Source organism: Balaenoptera borealis (genome assembly GCF_965194805.1).
Source record: "Balaenoptera borealis genome assembly, chromosome: 5".
Classification (NCBI taxonomy): Eukaryota; Metazoa; Chordata; class Mammalia; order Artiodactyla; family Balaenopteridae; genus Balaenoptera; species Balaenoptera borealis.
In genome coordinates this window covers 131,121,696-131,141,976 of record NC_138862.1, presented here as the reverse complement: position 1 = coordinate 131,141,976, position 20,281 = coordinate 131,121,696, and the positions used below count along the sequence as shown (strand labels likewise).

General features: G+C 42.7%; 1 protein-coding gene and 1 long non-coding RNA gene across 2 annotated transcripts in view; one reads left to right on the top strand and one right to left on the bottom strand.

Annotated features, from left to right (window-relative positions):
• Positions 1 to 20,281, top strand: part of LOC309629085 (uncharacterized protein) — an 82,951-nt gene that overhangs the window by 20,978 nt on the left and 41,692 nt on the right. The window lies entirely within an intron of this gene.
• LOC309629137 lies at positions 1,488 to 14,339 on the bottom strand. The gene is made up of 2 exons (XR_014244881.1): positions 4,809 to 14,339; positions 1,488 to 4,671 (listed from the first exon to the last, which is right to left on the bottom strand). It is a non-coding gene; the product is annotated as an uncharacterized lncRNA (long non-coding RNA).

Below are 20,281 nucleotides of genomic sequence, written 5' to 3'. Positions count from 1 at the left end.
TCAGGTGATCAAGGGGTGCCCTCTGGGCATCAGCTGCATAAACCAGACACCAGACATGTGTAAAGCTTCCCTCCAGGAGACATAATAAAGGCTCTATCGGACAAGCTCACAGCTAATATCATACTCAACAGTAAAAATTGAAAAATTTTCCTCAAAGGTCAAGAACAAGAAAAGGATGTCCACTCTTGCCACTTTTATTCAAGACAGTGTTGGCAGTCCTAGACAGAACAATTAGGCAAGAAAAAGAAATAAAAGTCATCCAAATTGGAAAGGAAGAAGTAAAACACCCTATTTGCAGATTACATTATATTACATATAGAAAACCCTACTCTATCAAAAAACTTTTAGAAATAATAAACAAATTCAGTAATGTTGCAGGATACAAAATCAATACACAAAAATTTGTCATGTTTCTTAACACTAACAACAAACTATCAGAAAGCGAAATTAAGAAAACAATCCCATTTAAAACTGCATTGAAAAGAATAAAATACCTGTCAATAAATTTAACCAAGGAGCTGAGAGATCCGTATATTGAAAACTACAAGACATTAATGAAAGAAGTTGAAGAAAACACAAATAGATGGAAAGACATTCCATACATATGGATTGGAAGAATTGATATTTTTATAGTTCAGTTTGCTTAAAACCTGGGACAGAGTTATCTCTAATCCTTCAAACCAATGAGAATCTAGTGCCTGATGCCTTGGGTTTAGAATTAAACACCCCAAATAAGTTTCATTACCTTTCAGAGAAGGCTTTTATCCCCTCTAAGGCTAGTTAAAAATAAATGGAGAAGAAAATAAAAACAATAATTCAAAAATATATATGCACCCCCAAGTTCATTGCAGCTTTATTTACAATAGTCAAGATATGGAAACAACCTAAGTGAATGGATAAAGAAGCTGTGGAATATATTTATATATTATATATAGATATATATAATGGAATATATTATATATATAATGGAATATTATTCAGCCATAAAAATAATGAAATTTTGCCATATGCAGCAACAGGAATGGCCCTGAGGGTATTATCCTAAGTGCAATGTCAGAGAAAGACAAATATACGTATGATCTCTCTTATATGTGGAATCTAAAACAAAAGAAAACAGAAACCAAGCCCATAGAACAGATAGGTGGTTGCAAGATGCAAGGGGTAGGGGTGTGGAGGGGTAGGAGAAATGAGGGAACTGTTTTTTTTAAGTTTAAATAAATTGAATAAACATTAAAGAAAAAAATTAAGAAGCAATCCATGTTCAAACAATTGAGTCTTCAAGTGCATGCCCAGGGGGGGAAAAAAAGATTTAAATATTAAAAAACCAAATCATAGAAGACAAACTAGAAAAAAATAAAATCACATAATTATCAAGCTTCTGGATAGGAAATACTTTTGTAAGTTTTTTTTTTTTTCACAACTCACACACCCACACACTGTATCTTATTTTTACAAGAGATAAATAAACTGACACCAAGCATTGTAAATGGATGACCACAACAAAAGCAACAATGATTGCAACTACCGAACATGAAACACACTCATACTATGTCATAATATTGACATTCAGTCCAGTAATCTTCCACTGTAACAGCTCCTTTACTTTGCAGTGAAAATTGATTTGTATATTTTTTGCCTCTGAGTCCTTGTGGGATTTTTTTTTTTATTCAAACAGAAAGTCACAAAAATTATAATCATCCTCATCAGTTCACTCAGTCCCAGGTAATTAATTTTTTTTTTCATCTTGATCTTTTGTTAGCACTTTTATGAATTCATCAGCTTTCCATTAGAGTTCTGAAAATGCTTATTCATTCAGTTCAGCAGTATAGTCAGTTACCAGCAACCTGTACTTGTCAGAGTCTTTTCCATGAATTCCTTGAAGATGAAACCCTTTTATAGGAACATTTTTGCAAAAGCATCAGAGTACACCCAGAACTGTTTGTAAATGACAAAAGACTTAAAAATGACCACGGTTAAAGATTTGATGAAAGTTCATAATAATGCAATTGACAAGGAAATTTAGTTATTTCTGAGATATACATTTTAAAGTAATAACTAGAATTATGACTTATAACATTATACCAGAACATACAAGATTTTTAGAAATTTCATGTAACGTCTGAAACATTTATATTAACATATTTCCATACAAATAACCCAAAGAAAGTTTAGTATTAGTTGTTTTTTTTTTGTTTGTTTGTTTGTTTTATACTGCAAGTTCTTATTAGTCATCAATTTTAACTTTTGTAAGCTTTGAAGTGAAAACAAAAAAAGAAAAAAGAAGAAACCACAATGGAAAAGACTGACAAATTTGAATAAATTAAAATTTAAAACTTCTGTACTACAATGAAAACAATGAAAATAAAATAACCAAAATAAAAAAGCAAAGAGACCAGAACAGGGGCAGTGGGGTGAGGCTCTAAGATATAATTACCACAGCTAGAAGACTAACATCTTTGTTATACAAAGAACTCATAAAAATTGGTTTAAGAAATTAAGGCTTGAATAAATAAATCAACACCTACAGTGACAAATCACACAAGTATAAACACTGCTATAAATAAAGATGGCAAAAAATTAAAATCTGTGGTATTCTGTGGTATTCACAGAAATACAAATTAAAACAAGGGAAAAGTATGGCTTTTTTCCACCACAGTGACAATATTTATAACAATGATAATTCCTAATCCTGGTGACAGTGCAAGAAACTGGTATTATCGTAGATAGTGCTTATCACCACACAAATCTCAGAAAACAATTTGTCAACTTGAATCAAGAGCCACAAAAAATATTTTAATACTTTGACCCAGCTATCCCACATCTGGGAATTTATCCTAGGGAAATAATCTAACGAAGAAAGAAGCTCTTCGTGGTGAAGTCCATTGAGTGTTATTGGCTTCTCAGCAGCTTCTGGATGACCTGAGCGTGAGTCTACAGTGGTCCTGGTGGGTGGCATTAGGGGACACCCCTTTCCACAAGTGTGTGTTTTCATCAGTTGATGTACATGGCAGCTTTGGGATTTCGGTTGAAGAATGAGTAAGAGGTTCCTAGGGATGATAAAGATGAGGACCATGGGGGACAAGAGGGTTTGAGTCTCTGCCTCCATAGAATTGGCTGCCTCACAGGTTTTGATGCTTTGTGGGAGAAACAGAAAGAAAAGAATGAACAAAGGACTATGTGAGACCCTAACGTCCAAATAGTGTAGTTTCAGGGCCTACATGGTCAAGTGCCATACGGAACAGAGTGAGAAGCATTCTCCTACCCCCTCTACTCTGTCAAGGCGCAGAGTTCTCAGCAGTGCTCCGAAAGGTTCCTGGCAGCACAGGTGGTGTGGGCAGAGGACAAGAGCATGAATGGAGTATGCAAGGGTGGGGACTGCATCTGTCTGATTTTCTGCTGTATCCCCTGGTGTCTCAGGCACAGTGCCTCACCTCCAGCATGCACTCAATGTATATTTCTGAATGAGTAGAAGAACTTGAGTGGTCTTCACTCACCTGTGGACTCAGGGAAACAAGGGCTGATCTGGATGAGTGGGGATGAGAGCTGAGGCTCTTCCTGAGTGGGTGGTGGCCTACATCTGCAAGATGGCAGTCTTAATGCCAGTGTGGTCCCACCTATAAGCATAGTGAAACTGGGGAGCTCTGATTATATTTATAATATTGAAAAATTGCAAACAATCTAAATGTCTAACTATAAATGATGGAATGTGCAATTAATGAAAAGTCATGCAAACACAAAGTTGAAAAGATGGCTCATAGGTACTCTCAGTTTCCTTCCTGGACACATGGAAGACTGCATTGTCCAGGTCTCCTCACACTCTGCCTTGCCTTAAGATACAGCTTCGTGGCTAGGAAGTGATACTTGTTCTGCTGGGCTAGAGCATCTAAGATGCCACACACAATTCTTCATTACAGTCAAGAAGAGGACCATGTGTTCAAATGGAGGGGCCATAAGGTTTAAGTGGCCTCCATCTCTAAGTCATCCCATGGAAGATCACTGCACGAGAGTCACTCGGGTCCACAGAGGACATTGGGGAAATAAGGAATAAACCTTTATTATTTTAAGCCTCTGAGATTTGGGGGTTGATACTGGAGCACAAGCTATTCTAAACCTAAGGGGCAACATAGAAAAAGTCTCAAAACACAGTATTTCGAGAACGCAAACTTACTCTTAAGTATGAACAAGGCAAGACGTTTGGGTTACCATCATGAGGTTGTGAGTGTTTCTTTGCATTTTTTTTCTTCTTTACTCCTAAACTTTTAAAAAATTATTCTCTATTCTCTTTATAACTAAAAATAAAATAGTGTGAGAGAAGGAGGAAGAGAGGGCAAAAGGAAGAGAAACTGGGAAGCCCCCGCCCGCCAGATCCTTCTGTTCTTCTCTCTGAGCCTGAGGGCCCCACAGGCTTCCTGTCAACCCATTCAACAGTTCTGAACAGACACCTTTTATCAAATGACAGCTGTGTGCTGAGAACCATATAGGTTCACTTTACGTTATGTCCACACAAGAGTCTATAAAGGGGATGCTCTAACCATCATTGTACAACTGTGGAGATCGTGATTCAGGAAGGTTGTCACTTGTTCAAGTTTATGGAGCAGGTTAGTGGCAGAGCCAGGATTCACACCCAGGGCAACCTTCCTTGTAACCAGCCTGTTCAGCTCTACAACTTCGCTCTCTGGGATACAGGGAAAGAGTGTGGTTTTTGGAAAGTTCCCTCATCTTTCTGCTTTGAAAGTCCATTACACTTTTGTTCCCCACCATCCACATGATAACATGCTTTCTGTTTCCTGAACAGAGCTAAATTTTACCTAATTTTTGAATCTTAACCTGTTTATGAATAACAGGGAGGCAGCAGTGATGGTTTCCCATGTATGTGGTGTGGCTGAAGAGACCTCTATGGGACCAGGTGTGTTCTTCCCTCCCCACTGGCCAGTCCTTCAAAGGACAAGTATGATGTGATGATGAGCCCTGGACCAGGTAGAGGCAAACAGAGCTGCTCAAGTCCCAATTATGCCTCTATGAGCGCCTGACCTTAGGCAATGCTCTAAGCCTTTCTGAGCCTCTGATTTCTCTTCGGTAAAAAGGTATTAATTTCTGCCTTTTCATGAAGCCCACATGGAAGGGAAAGCTCTTTGAAAAGTGTCAGTGCTGGAAAAATGAAAGTTAATGTTATTATTTTCCATAGCAGATATGGAATCAGGAAATGGAGCCTGCATTACCCAGAAAATCATCTTATTTTCTCACTGCCATCTGGCCTGGTTCAAGTGCTTAGAACTGGCTCACATTTGATCTCTTCCTCTTGACTGGCCAGGGCTCATCTGAGTTCCCTGAGCTCTGGGAGGTGAAGTGAGCGAGTAGAAGAACATCTGTGTCCGAACAGGCTTCTCACCCACTTTGCCTCTCCTCCTCTTCCCTAAGAGGGTGCCTAGGAAGAGACATCTACTTCTTACCACATATCTCTAGGCTCGCCCACATTTCCTAGACCCCTGCTATTATGTGGAGCCATGTGACCAATTCTGGACAAAGGGCTGTGAGTGGATGTGCTGGCCCTCACTTCTGGACTGACGCATTTAAGAACCAGGGTGGGTCCCTCCATCTCTATTTCCCTGCTCTGGACAGGGTGACCAGATGACCCAGCTACAATTCAAAAAAGCCTCCATCAGTCTGGCTTCCTGAGACTTGGTACTGCAGAGACCCTGCCAATTCACTTTGGACATGTATCATATGTGAGGAGTAAATTTCTGTCTTATATGACTGAGATTTTGAGTCTGTTTGCTACCAGACTGAAGGCTGTCCTCTACTAGCTAATACAGACCAGAGAACCAGTGATTCTCTGCAGGGAACCTGAGCCTGGGAAAGGGCACAGGGAAGATGTTTAGTGGCATTTGCTCTTGGCTGTCAGCCCCCAGATCACTCTTTTTCACACTAGACATAAAGAAAATAAAGTCAATTTTTAGAAATGTTACTCATTCATTAAAAAATATTAAAAACATAAGTGGCAAAAAATGATTGGGAAAGAGGGAAGGAGGGGGAAAGGGATAGAGAAAGAAAAAGAGAGAGAGAAAGGAAGGGAGGTGAGCTGAGCCAATCAGGTTACCCCAGTCTTGTGATGGTGCCCCCGAGAAGTCCTGGTGAGGCACGGAAATATGGCCAAAGGGGGGCTTTGAGCAAGATAAGTAAGTGGAGAAAGATAAGAGCAATCCCGCCAAGAAAGGAAAACACAGCAAAACCCCCTTGTTTTTGGACTTTCCTGGCTGTGCTTCTTTTCCTTGGGTTTCATCATTGGTTCAACAAGTATTTATTGAGTGTCTACTATGTGCCAAGCAGGGTTCTGGGGCTGGATACTCAGCTTGAACAAACTGTAGTACCTGCTCTCATGAACTATGCTTTTTAGTGGGGAGAGAGCCAGCCAGCCAACACATATGTGTACTGTGGTGTGTTAGGAGCTGGCACATCTCCATGCGATGGAGAGAAGGCAGGGAGATGACAGAAGGTAGGGTGGCTCCAGTGTTTGTTTAAAGGATGGTCAGAGTAGACATCACTGAGAAAGCAAAGCCGGAAAGAAGGAAAAGGAGCTAGCAATGCGGCTACCTGGGAGAAGTGCGAGGCACAACAAGGAAGCCAGGGTGGCTGGGCTGGGTGGCCAAGGAAGGGAGTGGTAGGGGATGAGATGCAAGAAGTACTGGGGAAGGCAGATCATGGTAAAGACTTTGCTCAGAGATGGGAAACTCTTGGTGAATTTTGAGCAGAGGGATAATACGAGCTAATTTACATTTTAAAAGGCTGACTCTGGTTGCTACATGGTTAAGGTTGCCAGATTTAGCAAATAAAACTTCATGATGTCCAGTTAAATTTGCATTTCACATTAATGAATATTTTTCTTAGTAGAAGTGTATCCCAGATAATATTTGTGACATATTTATACTAAAAAATTATTTTTTGTTTATCTGAAATGCAAATTTAACTCAGTGTCCTAAATTTTATCTGGCAACCCTGTACATGGAGAAAGCTTTAGGGCACGGAGGTAAAAGCAGGAAGATCAGCTAGGGGTGTTGCAAGAAACCAGGTGAGAGATAAGGATGGTTCAGACTGGGGAGGTGGTTGGTCAGGAGGGAAAAGTAGCTGGTTGGATTCTGGGTATATGACATCCCCTGTGTATGCTCTCTCTCTCTTTCTCTCTCTCAGACCTTTTTTTGTGAGCTACTTTGATTCATTTTGCAACAAAAATAGAGGAAAAGGGGTGGTGGTCATTGGGAGGATATGGCTGGGGGCCTTTTGGCATAGGGGGAGGATGTGGGTTTTACCACAAGTTTCATATAGTTTTAGAGAAACCATGAGAATAGAATTAGTCGCTCAAAGGTGGAAAGGAGCCAAAGGCCTGGTGACAGCCTGAAAGAACTCGGTCTCTCCCTGCTCGGGGGCATGTGATACGCTCCTGGAGAGGCGGGAAGACACTTTGTCTATGATACCTCCTTTCTGGTTCCTTCCCCTTAGCTTGGCGCCAGCAGGCATCTCCTGGTTGGGGGAATGTTGACTTGTCACTGGATCATTGTATTCAGATCTTTTGTTCTGAGCCAATATGCTGAGGATATTCTTAGAGGACAGGGACAATGCTTTACAGGTGGTAGGAGCTGGAGGGGTGGAAGAGAGCCCCTGTGATGTGTCCTAAGGTGTGTTACTCACAGCAAGCCAGATCCAGACATTATCACCCCCTCTCATGGCGAGGAACTGGCACAGAAAGGTATGGCGACCTCCTCAGGGTCACTCTGCAGGGCTTCCTGACTTCCCATCATCATCATGTGTCTAGTTCAACAGAAATCACTCCAGTGCTAATGAGCTGAGAGTCAGACAGGAGATAAGACAGCTGTACAGTTTTCATTCCGCTAAGCGTTTACGACCAAGTGTTTGGTCAAAGGAGAGCCACATAAACATAATTCTTACCAGCTGCCTTCCCTCCTTGCCTGCCTCCTGCCTCATTCCTTCAGTTGTTCAACACGAGTGTATTGAACAGCTTCTATATGCCAGGTTCTATGCCAGGCCCCAACGGCGATACATTGGTTGAGGTAGAGGTTTGAAGGAAGAGGATAGTTAATCAGGCCAAGGGCGAGGGATGGGGTTGGTGTCCCATGAGGAAAGCTCGTGCACATGCTATGTGGCAGGAGGGAGTGTAGATGATACCGGGGGTGAAAGAAGGCTGGAGGGGCGGCTTGCAGATGACAGGGTGCCGTGTGAGAGTGTCTGTCAGGTCATGGTTAAGGACTTTAATTTTTATCCCAAGAGCCAGGAGATGCCACGGAAGTATGGCATGGAAGTACTTTAAGCAGGACTGCAACATTTTGAAAAGATAAAACCCAAATGTCTGTCACTAGAGGACTAGTTAGATCAATTAGGAAACACCCATACGGGGAATCCCAGGCACCTGTTCAGAAGAATGAAAGAAAAAAAAAACCCCAATGTGCCCACAAAACCCAGCTACCATGATACTTGGTTACATGGGCCCATTGAGCAAGCACTGGGGTGGCTGAGAAAAGAGGCTGATGGATCTCCATAGCACATGTTTTGTTCACCTGATTGAAAAAAAAAAAAAGATGAATAAAGAATGAATGCAAACTAATAGCATGAGTTCTATGAATGTTGGTAAATATTTGCAAATGGTACAGAAGAGTGCATATTATATTCTCTCATTTGTGTAGGAAACACATATATAGAAACAGTTGATTCTTGTTATTCATGGTAGTTATGTTCTATAAAGTTGCCACAAACACTGAATTAGCAGATATTGAACTATTGTTCCCAGGGGAAATACAGGGTTAGGTTCCTGCAAGCTCCGGTCACAATATTTTCATCAACAGACCAACACATACATAACTTTATTGTTTCTGTTTAAAGACATCTTATTTAATATGTATTGCTGATTCATTAACACTGAGCTCATAGCCAACAGCACTGGAACTCCTACCTGAATGAAACTCATCTAGCACATGTATCTTCTCCGTAAGGCACATCGAAGTCTTCTTGTGCGCTTAGGAACCCTAGACAGCACTTCAACACTATGATTGGAGGCAATTTTAAGCAGCACAATTATTAACAAAAAGCATGAAAATTCAAAAAACATGGCACTAAATAGACTGCAAAGAGGACACTTGTTTACAGGCTGAGAGCTGAAGCAGGGAGGGAGGGGGCCGCCTTGTTTGACCTCAGCTTGGAACGTGCATGTTGGATGACTCAGATTTGTCCCTGCTTTGCACATGCCTGTGAATGGCTGTGCAAGTGCCTGGAGTGTTGATTTGGGGCTCCAAATAAAGGTTAGTGAGTAGATGAATTTGCAAATACTTGAACCCATGAATATGAACATCAACTGTTTAGGAGAAATAACCTCAAACTTAGACATAAGTTGCAAAAATAAAAATACTACAAAAATATTCATCAACACTTTACCCAGATTCACCTATTGTTAACATTTACCCCATTTCCTTTATCGTGTGTGTCCTCCCTCCCCTTTTTATGTACACACACACACACACGCACACACACGTTTTTCTTCCTGAAACATATGAGGGTAAGTTGGACATCATGGCCCCTTTACCCCTAAATATGTCAGTGTTTATGTCCTAAAAAAGGGATTCTCTTACATAACCGCAGTAAACTTATCAATTTTGGTAAATTTAACATGGATACAGTACTTTTATCTAATCTACGATTCTCCTTAATTCTGGAACACGTCCACAGTCTTTCTTTGTGTTTTGTGATTTTGATGCTTTGTAACTGCCACTTTAAAAAACAGAATATTCCTCATTTGTCTGATGCTTCCTCATAGTTAGATGCAGGTTGTGGATTCTCCTCCCCTGGAATGCTGCACAGGTGGTGATGGACAATATATTTGCTCTAAAACACATGGAATATCTGTGGAAGGAAGCTAAAGAAACTGGTGACAGGGATTGTCTTTGGAGAAGACAACTGGGAGTCTGGAGGAGAGAAGCAGGAAGGAGAGTGACTTTCCACTATGTGTCCTTATATACCTTTTGAATTGTGTACTAGGTATACCTAGAACCTATTCACAAATTAAATTAAAAAAAAATTCTATAAGGTCGGTGGGTCTGGTATGATTACCCCATTTTCCACATGGAGAAACAGGCTCAAAGAGGGCAAGTGAGCAGCAGGAAGGCCCCAAGGCAAGTGCCACGCCTGCTGCCACTCAAACTGCTCCTCCGACACTCACTCGGTGGCCAGGTTGCGATGAGTGCCCAGAGGGGACAGTGAGGGCGGGGTGTTAAGGAAGGCTTCCTGGGGGAGATACCTGAGTTGAGTGCAGAAAGGTGAGAAGTTAGCCAGGTGACCTGGGGTTACAGGACTAGGGGTGGGCTGAGGGAAGAGGAGCAAGCAGGAGGGTATTTCAGACAGAAAGTGCCTTGGATCCAGGGTAGCTGGCTTGCAAAAGTACACACGCCATTCCGACCTGCAAAGAAGATGAGGGTCTTACTTAGCAGTTCCACCCTACCGTGCAGGGGGAAGCCTGGGCTTGCCTCTAACACTACACCCGGCTCTCCATGTGGAATGGTCTCCCTTTGGTCTGAGTAGTCAGTCTATTTGGAGTTGAACTCCCTCGTGTGGCTGGTTTCCATAGTCTCTTGGAAAACTCACTGTCCTGAGCTCTGTGCCTCACCCTTCCTCTCCTCAAGATGCTCTCTGGGTATCTGGGAAAATAAGGACCCTTACTGTATCCACTGAAGTTTAGGGGGCCCTCAACACACCAGGTCCACTGCACCTCTGCTACTCTCTTTGAGGAAAGGGGCATCAGCTCCTAGCTGTTGACATGAGAATTGAGACTGGGCCCATATGACATCCTGGGCTAACGTGCTGCCATGGCCAGCTACATAATTTGCAGGACCCAGTGCCCCCTTGTTCAAAAAGCAGAAAAAAAAAAAGTACTACTACAGGTACTAAAATATTAAGTTTCTCCTTTCTTCTGCAGTCTCTCTCTTGATTTGTCATGGTGTTTTTTATTTGCTATTTAATGTCATTTTTAAGTAAAGAAAAATTAAAATTTTATACTCTTACTATGAATTTTACCATTCATCTTTAAATTGTACAATGCCAGTTTTAAATAAAAAATAAAAAAACTTAAGAGCATTTAACTCATATGTAAAAATCACAGAAATTATGCAATTTATATTTCATAGATCATGCATGCATTTGTATTTTACTCATACCAAACAGTAGAAATGTTGCATAAAACCAACATTTTAATTTTACATCTTGGCATGCTCACATGGTACCAATATTGTCTACCTTCACCTTACTGATGATTAAAGGACTGAACATCACAGAAACTCTGGGTTACCCTATCATTTATCTGTCATCATTTTCAAAGTGAGTGATTGACAGGGAAGTAAGTGAATACAGGAAAGTAACACAAGTAAGAAAGGATACGGTGGGTTCCTCGGTTGTTTGTGTTTCCTAAAATGCCGCTACCTTCTTTCTGTATTTGAAGCAAGTTCTGATTCCAATGGAAAGCGTGGCCTCTCAGGGCTGTGGGCTCCCACTTAGTCATGGATTATAACATGCTTACCTGTACTCACTTTGAATCTTGATAAAAGCCCACACGTGGTGAGTCCACTGAAATTCTGTGCTCCTGGCACACGTGGAAATGGAAGGCACACATACTACACATCAGCCATTGTCCTACTGGACTTCACTCACAAAGCACAAGTTCAAAGATAGGGTTAATTACAAATTCAAAATAGGAATCCAGAGCATTAAATTAATGCCTGCGTGGAGGCCCTTTGATCGGAGTACAAGGTAAGCACGTCATGGAAGCTGCATGCCAGGCCTTACCTATGTTGCGTGTGAATGAGGGCTGCAAGGAGTGATGACACACAGGCACATTGCATGGATCTCCTCTGCTCGTGGACATGCTCTGTTGTCCCATCAGACTTCTTTTACAAAACAGAAGTTCAAAGATAACATTACTAAGATTTCAAGACGGTGACAGTCCACCATTAAACTGAGTTGGGCCCCAAGTGACTGCACAGGTCACATGTCCACGGAGCTGAGGGTAGGGAGGGCTGCCCCCTTCTGCTCTCCTCCTCCTGCCTGCTGGATGTGAGGGGTGTGATGGCGGAGCTTCAGCAGCCACCTTGGGCCATGTGGATGAGAGCTATGCCTAGGAATGGCGGAGAGGAAAGATCAGGCAGACACCTTTCTGTCCCTTCCCCTGGGACATAGGAACTTCTGGATCCCCTGCAAGCTACTTGGAGGCCATGGGGAGCCAGAGGTGGGACCTCTAGCTCAAATATCCAGCTACCCAGCTACCTCCAGCTGTGAGTGCTGAGCTGTTTTCTGGGCCATATCTGAAGTGGCCTCCCAGGGGGATTATCTCAGACCAGGGCTTGGCAAAGTACATGGCCCAGGGGCTGGCCACTTAATTGTAAATAAAAGTTTTATGGGAACACAGCCATGCTCATTCATTTAGATATTGTCTATGGCTGCTTTTGAGCTATAACAGCAGGGTTGAATAATTTTGAGATACTTCTATTTATTCGAACCTTTAAGGAAAAGTTTGCTGACTCATACCTTAGAAGATTTCACTAAGAATGCCACTAGTTCCCCCATGACCCATCTAACCCTGCGGCCTTCACCACCTGCTTTCACCATCTTCATCTTCCTTTTTATTCTTACGATACTTCAAGCCAGACGGGTCAGGCTTTCCCATGGATATGCTGGTAAATATTTAACAACACGCTCTCTGGGAAGAAAAAAAGCCCTCATGTATAAAGTTTGCCATATCTGTGGTGTAAATATTCCCACTATGGCTAATTTCGAGCTAATGTCATGATGTCAGTGAGAGCTGGGAAGAGATGAAGACAATCAGCTCTAAGGAGCTGTTAGGATGCCTCCAGTACAGCCCTGGAGCCACTTCCTCTGCATCTGGCCTGGGCTCTTCCACCAATTTGGTGATTAATAGAACCCTAAACTCTAAACAACCAGGCCTGGCTTTGATATACTAATTGCAGCTAAAGGAATTTAGAGAATTTAGCTTTCTGGCTTTCAGCAAAGTAAAATTTCCCCTTTATTTTGTCAAGGTTTCTGTTCTGTTCATTTCATTACATGTTTTGTCTACAGATTGAGTCTAAGATATCAAACCCCACGTAAATAACACTATTGTAACATGTAATTCTGATGTTACAATTGTGTAAATATTATTTGCTACAGAATCAAGTTGTATGACTGGAGCACTTAAGAAAAAAATAGCCTTCAATTACTAAATCTCTGTAGGGCAAAGGAGAATGTTCCAGGTATCCAAGTCCAAACTAGTATCAGTTCATTTTTTTTCTATGTTTATATTTCTTTGAACATTCAGCTTCTATTGTTTTAAATCTCACTTACTGTTTTTTGAATTATTTGGTTTCAGTGGGACATCTTCTTGAGTGATTTCTTCATAGACCATGCTTGAATGTTAAATTTTCTGACTCCCTGGATTTCAGAAAATGTCTGTATTTTGTCTTCACTTTGGGTGGTACTTTGGCTGGCTATAGAATTACAGATTCAACTTAATTTTCCTTCAAAATCTGATGCAAAATCTGATGTCAGGCTGAATCTCATTTCTTCATAGGTAACCTGTTTTTTCTTTGAAGCTTATATGATTTTTCTCTTTATGCTTTAATTTCTGAAATTTTACCCAAGTGCATTTAAACGTGATTATTTCTTTACTCATCCTCATTGGCCCTCAGTGGGACCCTTAAAAAAACACAAAACCAAAACAAAACATTTATTTGGTTTAATACCAAAATGTATTATGAGGAAAACAAGGATGGCAATAATAGCAACACAGAGATAACTCCGGTTAATTTTTTAAAGCATAAAACAAAACAATATCATGGAAAAAGTGAAACAGTTCTGTACTGTTTAAAAATGAAAGGTACAGCTCTCCTCAGGCCTCACCTGCAGTCCCTCTCCCCTTTTTCCTTGGTTCATTGGGTATCCATCCATCCAGGAAAAAATGTTTCTACTGGCAAATAGTATTCACTTTTTGCAGGCTTCCCTGGTGGCGCAGTGGTTGAGAATCTGCCTGCCAATGCATGGGACACGGGTTCGAGCCGTGGTCTGGGAAGATCCCACATGCCGCGGAGCAACTAGGCCCGTGAGCCACAATTGCTGAGCCTGCGCGTCTGGAGCCTGTGCTCTGCAACGAGAGAGGCCACGATAGTGAGAGGCCTGCGCACCACGATGAAGAGTGGCCCCCACTTGCCGCAACTAGAGAAAGCCCTCGCGCAGAAACGAGGACCCAACACAGCCAAAAATAATAAATAAATAAATTAAATTAAATTAAAAAAACAAACAAACAACAAAAAAAACTTAAAAAAAAATAGTATTCACTTTTTGGAAAGTACACACCACGCACACTTAACCACACAGTCAGCCTTCCCTCACTCCACTCCCTCAGGGATCTAAGTGTAATAGGGAAGAACAAATCTGATTCCGAATGGATCTGTTTCTTTTACTTTGACCTTTGTATTCTATTGCTTTTGCTACAAACTAAGAAGGTTGCCTATAGCCTGAAGTATACAGCATAGCTTTAAAGTCAAGGCTCTGACCTTTAAAGGTATAACACTTTTCCATTCACAGAGAGATGAAAAAAAATAGCGGAACAGAGAATAACAGTTGTCTTGTTGGAGGTTTACAGGAGCATCATGACCTGACTTAGGAGGACAGCTGCAAGAACAAAGGATTCTGACACCAAGAAGTTTGCACCAACCAATCACACCTCCTCCCCTTTTAGTATAAAAGAAGCCTGAGTCCTAACTTGGGTAAGATGGTTCTTTGGGACACTAGTCCACCATCTTCTCAGTCTGCTGGCTTTCCAAAAAAAGTCACTATTCCTTGCCCCAACACCTCATTTATTTATCGGCATGTCGTGTGGCAAGCAGTACAAGCTTGGACTCAGTAACATAAGCAGTCCCTTGTTGATGGACATTTAGATAATTTCAAGTTTTATGGCTGTGTAAACAATACTACAGTAAACACCTCTGAATGACTATAGGTATCTTGACATACTTTAATGACTATATGCAAGGGATAAATTCCTAGTAGTGACATTGCTGGAATAATGAGTAAGGACATTTTATTTTTTGATCATTTTTTGCCAATTTGCCCTGCAAAAGTTTGCACATTTCATTCTCAATAACAGGTTATCAGTGTCTCATTCTCTACAAACTTATTAATAGTAGGTATTATCAAGCTTTCTAAGTACTGCCAATCTGGACAGGTGAAAATATTGGTGCTTTCATGTGTGTTTCTTTGGCTGAATGTATGGCTTAGTATCATTTCCTATGTTTACTGGCCCTCTGAATTTCTTTTTCCTGACTCCCCATTTATGTTCTTGGCCTCAGTGGATCTTTTCTTGGATGACCTGTGTCTTTCTTTGCCTCAGGAAAAAGTCTTTTGGTTACTTCTCCAATTGTCTCCTTTCTTCTACGTTCTCTGCCTTTTCTCCTGCATTCAGACATCTACGTTTGTCCTTGGGTTATTTTATTTTTATCTCATATTTTCCAGCTGTTTGTCTCTTCACTCTGTCTTAAAGAAAATGTTTTTCAACATTATCTCCCTAACATTCAGCTTGCTTTTTAAAAAATGTATAAATAAAATATGGCTTATCCAGTTTATAGATAGCACTGTCCCGCAATTTCTTATTCCTGATACCCCTTCCTAAACTTTTTAGCAGTATTTTTCTGGTATGTACCTCTGTATTTCTCAGTTCTTTGTATTTCTCAATCAAGACATTATCTTGATTTCCTGTTATGGAAAGTGAAGGTTTAGTACTAATACCACTTCCGTGTCCCCACTGCCATTCTCTCCATCCTGCTGCAACAGCTGTGCCCCAACTTTTTGTTAAAGTATTAGCTACTTTTGGAGATAAATAAGTGAGTGTAGTTCATGGCTGAGTTAAAGTGTTCACTATGGTTATGTTTCCTTTATTTTTCCCCCTGGAATTAACAATTACCTTAAAAAATATTTTTTGGCTTTAGTTTTACATGCGTCTTTAACTAAAGCCTTCTAAGCCCTCCAAGAGGAATTGCAAAAGACTTCTGAATTTTGAAGAGCCCTTTTCCATGGATTGGCTCCCTTCTTTGTTTCTCTCCTTCTTGAGGTCTGAGGACAGAACCAAGAAAGACAGGATCAGGGCGTCAGGGGAAGATGAGAGGTAGGAAAGGGCTGGGGCCCAGAAAGGGGAAACAGATCCGCAGTGATCCCAGGACTGGAGCTTCAGGGGTCAGTTGTCTGAGCTGGGGATGTCTCTACAGAAAGGGTGTTCTCGGTGGTGGGTGGTTCCCAGCACCATCCCCCAGCAAGATGAGCAGCTGTACTGGACCTTTACAGGAGAATGGTAACACTGTAGCAGTGTCATTTTTCTAATTAGCACCAACAAGTTTGCATTTATCTAAGAATAGTGTGTTAAGGGCAGATGGGTATGTGGTGAGTCATACTTGGTGGAGGCAGAAGTGGGCCAAAGGTAGGCCCTCAATGTCTCCAGCTGGGCAAATGGGGTGAGACAGGTGTGAGAGAGAGAGAGACCAAGTCACGAGGAAGGGGGAGCTTTAAACTGGGCAGGAGCCCTTCCCTGACCTCAGTGCCTTCCTTCCCCACCCCTGCCCAGCACAGAGCAGGTGTTAAGAAGTAATATAAGTCCTAAGCACCGTGAACTCAGGGCACCTCTCAAGGCTGTTGGAATGTTAGAGGTTTGTAATTTAGAGGCAGGATGGGGAGCACAGCAACAAGTGGTCCATGTATTTTGATATAATTTTATTCAATGAATTGTGGAAGGACCAAGAGTCCCAGAAGGGCCCACCAAGGACTTGGCAGATCTCTTCTGGGACACCAGCACCTCCTTCTTTCTCCACCAGCAAACCCTTCTGCAGGTGGTGAGGGGAACTCTCAGAAGTTGCTAGTTTTGAACAGAACCAAATTTTAGTTGAATGAAACCCCAGAGATGGGGTAGGGGTGATTGAGAGACTGTACCTCAGACTTTTCCCTGGCTTCACCTGAACTGTGCGGGGCCCAGGACTTTCCAAAGAGCTGGGTGGTGACGCACCTCTGGCAGGCCACCCGAGCAGAGAAATCCTTACTCCGCCTGGGCCTGGTTTTGTGAACTTCCCGAGATTCTGTTCTGGTGGCTGCAGGGAATACAATCGCTAGTCCCCAGACCACCAGTCTAGACTGACCTCCCGACATCCCTCTTGTTCAGCCCTGAACTCTATCTGAAAGTGCCTTGTGACAGGGATTTGTTCCGTCTTGTTAACCCTGCCCAGCACATAGTAGGTGATCAATAAGTAATTGTTGTGTGCATCAATAACCCCCATCCTCTCTCAGAGTTGAGCTCTGCAGTGTGATTAGAGGAAGAGATGACACTGGCTTCCCCTTTGTCAGCACTGCTCCCTTCTGGGAGGTGCCCTGAGCATCTTGCAGAGCTCTCTGCCTTTCTACCGCGGCTGTGCTTGTACACACACACACACACACACACACACACACACACACACACAGGCTGATGCTTACCACCAGTGTCCAGGACACATTCACTGCTCATTTGTGTCTCTTAGCACAGAAACACAAGAGTTCCTGCTCACAGTTTCCCACTCTCCCTCCAGGGCTGCCCCCAGAGATATTTTCCAGGTGTTTTTAGATGTCTAGAGGCACTAACATCAATCATCATGACATCACAGTGCAGTTCTTCCTATGTGCTTGGCACTGTTCACTACTTTTCACTCAGCATCTCATTTAATCCTAGCAGCAACTCTAAGACTCAGAGAAGTTAATTTGCCTGGGGCCATCAGATGAGCCCAGATAGGAAGCCAGGTCTTTCTTACCTGTGTCTGTGCAATTGATCACACCACAGTACTTGAACACCAAAGCCAGGGTTCAGCAAATGTTACAGCAGGAGGGATGTCAGGGTTCTGAGGCACGGTGTGTCCCAGCCAGCAGGGGCCGCTGTTTCCCCATGCTTGGGTCAGGAACCTGGCCGCGGTCCCCCACTGACCTAGTTTGTCCCCCACAGAACACAGTCGGAGCTTGGACTTGTGAGCCCAAGGGAGTCCCCCAAACTCTAGGGGACCTGCCCTACCTTACCACAGTCCTCAGCACAGCCTTCAGCCTGCATGCCCCCCAACCAGACACAAGGGAGCATGGGAGGTTAGCCATTGCAGACGCCAAAGTAGAAGTCTGAACTGGAGAGTTCTGCTCTGTCAGAATTTCTTCCAGGTGTAGGGGTCTATCTGTCTGGTTTTTGGGCGCCTGGCTAACTGTTGGGTTCTCTTCCTGAGAGAGGAAGGTTGGCTTTCAGGGAGGTGGGCCCCTGGGGTGGGAGAATCCAGTTAGACTACTGGTCTCCAAATTGGGATATGCAAGATGATCTGTTGGAGGTACAGGGAGAAAATACTAGAACTTTTATTTATGTATTTATTTATATTTTTAATCTAAAAATAAGAATGTAGCCTCGCTAATATTTAATATCCAAATTGGTGGTGGTTCTCTCACTGGAATGGATGTCAAATAGTCCTGTATCAGCAAAGCATGTGTGACAGACTTTATGTGTCCCCACCAGGCTGGACTTATGGAGTGTATTATGTACGTTACCTAAGCTAATCCTTGGGACTTCCCTGATGGCACAGTGGTTGGGACTCCATGCTCCCAGTGCAGGGAGCCCAGGTTCAGTCCCTGGTCAGGGAACTGGATCCCATGTGCATGCTGCAACTAGGAGTTCACATGCCACAACTGGGGAGCCTGCCAGCCACAACTAAGGAGCCAACCGGCAGCAACTAAGGCCCGGCAAAACCAAATAAATAATAAAATTAAAAAAAAAAAAAAGTAATCCTTACAGCATGGACAAGTAGCTTTTAAGAATTCCCTGTGACGAAACCAGAGTCTGAAGGTAATACAAATGGTACCTGCACAAGTGACCCAGAGAAAGAGAAATGACGGAGCTCTCATTCCACTCCTCGTATGAGCTCTTAGCTGCATATGACATAAAAACAAGGACAGCCCATTCAGATCTGACAAGACATCAGTCTCCCAAATTCAAATCTGTCAAAACCGTTTGAAATTATATCTATTACCATTTATAGAGAGCTTTGCTATAATAACAAACATAGCTGGGCCTTGATATCAGTAGTACTAGGGACAGGAGTACAGCCATATGGCTTATCAGGGGTGCAAGCAAAAATGTGTTTGGAGGCTGAGGCCCAGATCAAAAGAGCCTGGAGATCACTGGTGTGTGCCGCTGCCAACAGCCCTGTGTTCCTGTCCTGACCGTTCTTACAGTTTGCTGTGTACCAAAGGCTTAAGCACTGGGTTTTGTGAAGATTGTTGCTGACACTGCTCAAGGCCAGACATTGCAACCACGACCCTTTGGGATTTGGTTCAGATTCCAGCTGAGGCATTTCAAATAGGGTGGTATTTGTTTGTTTTTGGTCTGCTTCATGAGTGCCAGATTCCTGTAACAGAAGGAGGAGGAAGGGGAGGTGGGAGCCTTCTGTGCGTGGCCCTCTTCCGGGCTCACTGGAGTAGGCCTACTTTACGGGACTCCCGAGGGTCCATCCTGGTTTACTGCATGTTTCCCCACCCTGCATAATGGAGGGGCCTCCCTCTCAGCCCCAGTCCCTATGTGCTTCCTTTCGGGGGCAGACGATTAAAAAGATCTGCCCAAATCTTGACAGAGGGAGAGTTCATTCTAAGTGGACTCACTGAGAACAGATGCACGGTCGCCTGTATCAGTTCTTATCAAAGCACAGTCCAAAGACCAATGGCATCAGGATTCCTTAGGATGATTTGGAAACATGCAGATTCCCATGTCCCACCTGAGACCTCCTGACTCAGAATCTGTGAGTGGACTGAGGAAAAAGCATTTTAAGTAAACCCTTGTCCCCACCTCTACCAACTGATGATTCTAAAGCATGCTTGTATTATAGAAACATCACTCTATATAATGATATTTTTGAAAACTATAGTTTTCCAAAGGGCTTATAATCTGAATTCATTTTTCTCAATATGGGATAGGTAGGGCGCAGTAGCCTTCTGTTGATTTTAAGCCCAAGGGTAGAGTGAGGCTCGGAGGGGGTCAGTCACTCACCTAAGTGTGTGGGACGTTACCAGTGGATGGGAGCTGGCCCTCCCTGCCCAGTCCTGCCGCACACACCAGACTCACAGGGTTGTGGGGAGCGAGATGACAGTCCACACATCAGCAAAGGGGGCCCTGGCTTCAAGTAACTCCATGGGAAGGGGGTGAATTTCT